This window comes from Cicer arietinum, chromosome 4 (assembly GCF_000331145.2).
Source record: "Cicer arietinum cultivar CDC Frontier isolate Library 1 chromosome 4, Cicar.CDCFrontier_v2.0, whole genome shotgun sequence".
Taxonomy (NCBI): Eukaryota; Viridiplantae; Streptophyta; class Magnoliopsida; order Fabales; family Fabaceae; genus Cicer; species Cicer arietinum.
The window spans coordinates 50,602,745-50,609,454 of NC_021163.2; the positions used below are offsets into that span (position 1 = coordinate 50,602,745).

Consider the following 6,710-nt stretch of genomic DNA (forward strand, 5'->3'; position numbering starts at 1 on the left):
TTTTTCACGTTAAAAATTATTGTGTCATTTGTGATTGGTGATTTTAGTTGCTGTGATTATTTGTTGATTGCTCCTCACAGATTCTTGCAAGTTTGGGAAATTGATTATCCGCTGCATATTGCTCTGTTAGAGTTGTTATTGTTATTTGTTGTTGAATTTCCCATCAGAGTGGCATCAGAGCTCTTTGGTTAAGGGGCTGTTTGACTTGTTTGAATGATGGAGGCAAATACAAATAGAATGATTTGTTTGAATGGCACTAATTATCACTTATGGAAGGGAAAAATGAAGGATCTGTTATTTGTGAAGAATTTGCATCTTCCTGTGTTTGCTACTGAGAAGCCAGAATCCAAGACTGATGAGGATTGGAGCTTTGAACATCAGCAGGTCTGTGGTTTTATTCGGCAATATGTAGAAGACAATGTTTATAATCACATTGCTAATGAGGAACATGCAAGATCCTTGTGGAAGAAGATTGAATCTTTGTATGCTTCTAAATCAGGGAATAATAAGTTGTATTTGTTGAACTCCTTGATGAATTTGAGGTACAAGGAGGGGACTTCTATTTCAGATCATTTAAATGATTTTCAAGGGCTCCTAGATCAATTGTCAGGTATGGGTATCAAATTTGATGATGAAGTGTTGGGACTATGGCTACTGAATACTCTACCAGATTCTTGGGAAACTTTTCGGGTTTCAATTACAAACTCAGCTTCTGATGGTGTTGTCTCTTTGCAAAGTGTAAAGGGAAGTGTTCTTAATGAGGAGATGAGAAGGAGAAGGCACAATACTTCACCTCATTCCGAGGTACTTGTCACTGAGAACAAGGGTCGAAGTCAAAGAAAGGAACCAAAAGGGAACAGACAGAATAGCAGAAGTGCGAGTAGAGAGAACAACAGAAGTAAGTCCAAGTCCAGATACAAGAATGTGGAGTGCAATTATTGTCACAAAATAGGGCACATACAGAGGAACTGCTTCATATGGAAAAGGGGGAGCAAAAACAATAACAGTAAGCAGAGAGATAAGAATCATGATGATGATGACCATGTTACTACTGCTACTTGTGATGATCTGATTATTCTCCGTGACTATGGCTTAGTCAATCTTGTATCATATAAGAGCATGTGGATTATTGATAGTGGTGCTACACTGCATGTTACACCAAGGAAGGAGTTCTTCACATCTTACACTTCTGGTGACTTTGGAGTGTTGAAGATGGGTAATGATGGTGTGTCCAAGGTAGTTGGTATTGGTGATGTTTGTTTGCAGACCAACATGGGAGTGCAGTTGTTGCTTAGAGGAGTCAAACATGCTCCAGATGTTCGCTTTAATTTGATCTCTGTGCAGATGCTTGATGATGGTGGTTATGATAATCACTTTGGTTCAAGAAAATGGAAACTCACCAGAGGTAACTTAGTTGTGGCCAGAGGGGAGAAATTTAATAAATTGTATTGGACTAAAGCATTGGTTGCTAAAGACAGTATGAATGCCATGGATATGGAGGCTTCTTTGTGGCACCACAGACTTAGTCATATCAGTGAAAAGAGGCTGAATTGTTTAGCTAAAAAGGATGTACTTCCGGGATTAAAGAGTGCAGAGTTGGAGAAATGTTCTCATTGCATGGCTGGTAAGCAGACTAGAGTATCCTTCAAGAAACATCCTCCCTCAAGGAAGTCAGAGTTGTTTGAATTGGTGCATTCTGATGTTTGTGGCCCGTTGAAGGTAAAGTCATTTAGTGGTGCACTTTACTTTGTTACTTTTATTGATGATTGTTCCAGGAAGCTTTGGGTCTATGCTTTGAAGACAAAAGACCAAGTTCTGGAGAAATTCAAAGAGTTCCATGTTATGGTGGAGAGACAGTCAGGCAAGAAGTTGAAATGCATTCGTACTGACAATGGTGGTGAGTATTGTGGAGCATTTGATGTTTATTGCAAGCAGCACGGTATCAGACATGAAAAGACTCCTCCTAAAACTCCTCAGCTGAATGGTTTAGCAGAGAGAATGAACATGACATTGATTGAAAGAGTTAGGTGTATGCTTTTTGAAGCAAAGTTGCCTAAGCATTTCTGGGGTGAAGCATTGTACACGGCAATGCATGTTATTAATCTGAGTCCTGCAGGTGCTTTGAATGCTGAGGTGCCAGACAAGATTTGGTTTGGCAAGAATGTCAGGTATGATCATTTGCGTGTCTTCGGTTGCAAAGCATATGTGCATGTTCCAAAGGATGAGAGATCCAAGTTGGATGGGAAGACAAGACAGTGCATCTTTATCGGTTATGGTCAGGATGAATTTGGCTACAAGCTGTTTGATCCAGTTGAGAAGAAAGCTGTTAGAAGCCGTGATGTGAAGTTCATGGAAGACCAAACCATTGAAGACATTGATAAGATGGAGAAAACTACACCTGAGATTGATAATGGTTTGTCTGATGTTGATCCAATTCAGATGCCTATACATGATCTGGATACTGCTGAAAATAATGTACAGAATGATGAGCAACATGGTGATGTTGGTGATCAGCAGCTTGGAGATGATTTTGATGTTCCTAATGATGATGCTGAAGAAGAACATGAGATGTCACAAGATGAGGATCTTGGTGATGCTCCTGAACCACCTCAAGCTCAAGTTTGGAGGTCTACTAGGCAGAGGAAACCATCCACCAGGTATCCTTCTGATGACTATGTTACCTTGACTGATGGAGGCGAACCTGAATGTTATGATGAAGCCATGGAGAGTGATGAAAAGAAGAAGTGGTTGGATGCTATGCAAGACGAAATGAAGTCTTTGCATGATAATCACTCTTTCGATTTGGTGAAACTACCTAAGGGAAAGAAGGCTTTGGAAAACAGGTGGATCTTCATAGTGAAACAAGAAAGCAATTCTACATCTCCAAGATATAAAGCCAGATTGGTTGTGAAAGGTTTCAGACAAAGAAAGGGTGTTGATTTCAATGAGATTTTTTCTCCTGTGGTGAAGATGTCATTCATTAGAACTGTGTTGAGTTTGGCTGCTACTCTTGATTTGGAGGTAGAGCAAATGGATGTAAAAACTGCTTTCCTTCATGGTGATTTGGAGGAAGAGATTTACATGAAGCAACCTGATGGTTTTCTTGTTAAAGGCAAAGAAGACTATGTGTGTAGGCTCAGAAAGAGTCTATATGGTTTGAAGCAGGCCCAGCGTCAGTGGTACAAGAAGTTTGAGTCAGTTATGTGTGAGCAAGGCTACAGGAAGACTACTTCTGATCACTGTGTCTTTGTTAAAAAGTTTGCTGATGATGATTTCATTATCTTGTTATTGTATGTTGATGACATGCTTATTGTTGGGAAAAATATTTCCATGATTAACAGGTTGAAGAAGCAATTGGGCGAGTCATTTGCCATGAAAGACATGGGAGCTGCTAAGCAGATTCTTGGTATAAGAATCATGCGTGACAGGAACAAGAAGAAACTTTGGCTGTCACAAGAACACTATGTTGAAAGACTGTTACAGAGGTTCCAGATGGAATATGCTAAGGCTGTAAGTACTCCTCTTGCTACTCATTTTAAATTGAGTACTAGTCAGAGTCCTACCAATGAAGCTGAAAAATCAGATATGCAACGAGTTCCTTATGCATCTGCTGTGGGTAGTTTAATGTATGCAATGGTGTGTACAAGGCCTGATATTGCACATGCTGTTGGTACAGTTAGTAGATTTCTGTCTAATCCAGGTAGAGAGCATTGGAATGCTGTGAAATGGATTTTGAGGTATCTTCGTGGTACTACCAGTTTGAGGCTTTGTTTTGGAGGTGATAAGCCTACTCTTGTGGGATATACTGATTCTGATATGGCTGGAGACATTGATTCCAGAAAGTCTACTTCAGGCTACTTGATTAAGCTTGCAGGGGGAGCTGTGGCATGGCAATCCAGATTGCAGAGGTGTGTTGCATTGTCCACTACTGAGGCAGAGTTCATTGCCATTACAGAAGCATGCAAGGAATTGTTATGGTTGAGGAAATTCTTGCAGGAGCTTGGTTTTGTTCAAGATAAGTATTTGCTATTTTGTGATAGTCAAAGTGCAATTCATCTTGGTAAGAACTCAACCTTTCATTCTAGGTCCAAGCACATTGATGTTAGGTATCATTGGATACGTGATGTTTTGGATGCTGGGTTGTTGGAATTGGCCAAGGTTCATACAGATGATAATGGTGCTGATATGATGACCAAGGCATTACCGAGAAGCAAGTTTGAAACTTGTTGTGAGATCGCCGGTTTGGCGGTCATCTCCACATAGTTGTGAGGGGGAGATATGTTGGGTTTTGGGCTCCCTTCCTATGTAGAGAAAGGCCCAATATGTGCAAGCCCATGTGTCTCACTTAAGCAAGTGGAGAGAGGTTAGATTAGTGGGAGAGAGAGAGCTGAATTCAGAGAGTGAGGCAAAGAGAAAAGTGAGAGAGGAAGAGCAAAACCCATTTTCGCATAAAACAGAGTAGCTGCATTAGATTCGCGATTTCTCATTCGTTCACCGTCAGATCGGGCTGAAATTTGGACATCAGGTTCGTGACTCATGGTACTTCAATATGACCAGTTGGATCGTCGATCAGAGGTTTGAGGTGGGAGAAATTAAGCTCGGACAGTAGCAGTTTTTCTGCTGAACTTTGTTCTCAATTTCATGTTTGTTTTCTCATTGTTTTGGCTGATTGTTGTGCTGGTTACCTTGCTGTTTTTGGCTGGTAACTGAGCACGAATTTGTGCCATATTTGAAACTCTCTTGTACCCATATTTTGATCATACAACTCTATTACTGGCTTGGTCCCGTGGTTGTTTACTTCTCACATTGAGAAGGTTTTTCCACGTTAAAAATTATGGTGTCCTTTGTGGTAGTGATTTTAGTTGCTGTGATTATTTGTTGTTGCTCCTCACAGATTCTTGCAAGTTTGGGAAATTGATTATCCGCTACATATAACTCTGTTAGAGTTGTTATTGTTATTTGTTGTTGAATTTCCCATCACAAACCATTTCAAAGCTACTTAGATGACTCAAATCAAGACTTTACGGGACAATTGTATAAAACTCCTACCTACCACATTTATGTTTTAACAATGACACATTTTTTTATTTCAAGTCTTTGCCCTTACAATAACTCTAACTGAGATGCTTGAGTTCTTCAATGCTTAAATTTTAAACTTTCTCTATTGATGAAAGCTTACATGCTAAAATTTTGCAAACATTCAAATTTGAAAATGAAGACAGCCCCATTTTCATGTTTCATAAGCATAGGTTCCCAACTCCCCCATGACAAATTTAGATTACTTGAAATTCAATAAACTCTAACAGGTAAACAGAGTATTTGACAAACTTTAGATCTTACCAGCGGATATGGATTTAGATTACTTGAAATTCAATAAACTCTAACAGGTAAACAGAGTATTTGACAAACTTTAGATCTTACCAGCGGATATGGCGGTGGCTTCAGCTCAAACTTTGCAGTGACTTTAGTTGCCCCAGCTTTCCTTATGTATCTTCCCTGCAGTATTCAATAGGCAAACTTCAAAACTAAGCATGTTTTTCCAGCCAATGAAACAAAGTAAAAGGTCTAATACAATATGACATGACAAGTGCCTAATCATGGATGATGTTAGTTTGAGGTTGAGATTGATGTTGTAAGAAGGAGAAACCATTCATATTCATATTCATATCAAATTTTTAACATCCTTTTCCCTAATTTGTTTCTTTAATTTCACACTCAGAGGTGTGGAAATTTTCTTTTTAAATTATAGACTACTTTGGATTACTAGATCAGATGTGTTCTTAGTTTATATTTGCATTACATCATAGTTCAATTTTGCCCATTTCTGGATGAAAATGTATTATTGAAGAGTGCTTGGAACCCCCTTCAACAAAAGAAAACCCCATTTCTTAAACAATTGAAAGATGAATGAGTTTTTTATATACATAGGATGCGTTCAAAGGCAGGTTTTGGAAGCCTGCAAACAAAACAAGAAACGAAGTCATATATAAAGAGAAAATGGAAGAGAGAGAGAGAGAAGATGAAAGGTAACAAGTAGTAGCGTCGGATGTGGAAAGCGATAGCAATTTCATCTCTTCTTCGACTCTGCTTTGCTTTTGCCACTCACTGCTTCCTAGTAAGATAGATACTAATAACTCATTCTTTGAAGACCGTACATCTTTTTTTCTTCTCAATTTACAAACTCTCTTATTGAATTTATTGGGAGACAAGTAAATAAAACAATTTATACTCTAATTCAAATGACCGCATCTCTAACTATTTTCCATGTTTTTATTGATATCCTGAATTGTATTCAACTTATTTGGTCCTACTGTTTAAGATTTTTAATATGTAATTTTGACTTTATATTTTTTAAAATAATTTTTATTAGAATTTACTTAAAAATTGTAAAAGTTGTTTTAAGCTTATTCGTTACTAATTAAAAATAATAATAATTTTGACATTCATTATTAGAGATTTTAATATGATAAAAATTACTTTTTTTTTAGGTATCTTTCAAAAAATCTTTTTACAAAGAGTTTCTCAAAATAGCTTTTCATTTTAATCATTTTTTAAATTTAATTATCTAAAAATTATGTAGTAAATTGATGAAATATTTAAAATTATATTGTAAGATAAATTATTTAAACTAATTTTCATTTAAAATTTTATTTTTAAAATTCTTTAAAAAAAATATTATAACAAAAACTTAAAATACTCAAAAAATAATT

General features: G+C 37.2%; 1 pseudogene; it reads right to left on the reverse strand.

The window, feature by feature from the left end:
• Nucleotides 1-6,217, reverse strand: part of LOC101488633 (superoxide dismutase [Fe], chloroplastic-like) — an 11,918-nt pseudogene extending 5,701 nt beyond the window's left edge.
• Between the last annotated feature and the right edge of the window lie 493 nt (nt 6,218-6,710).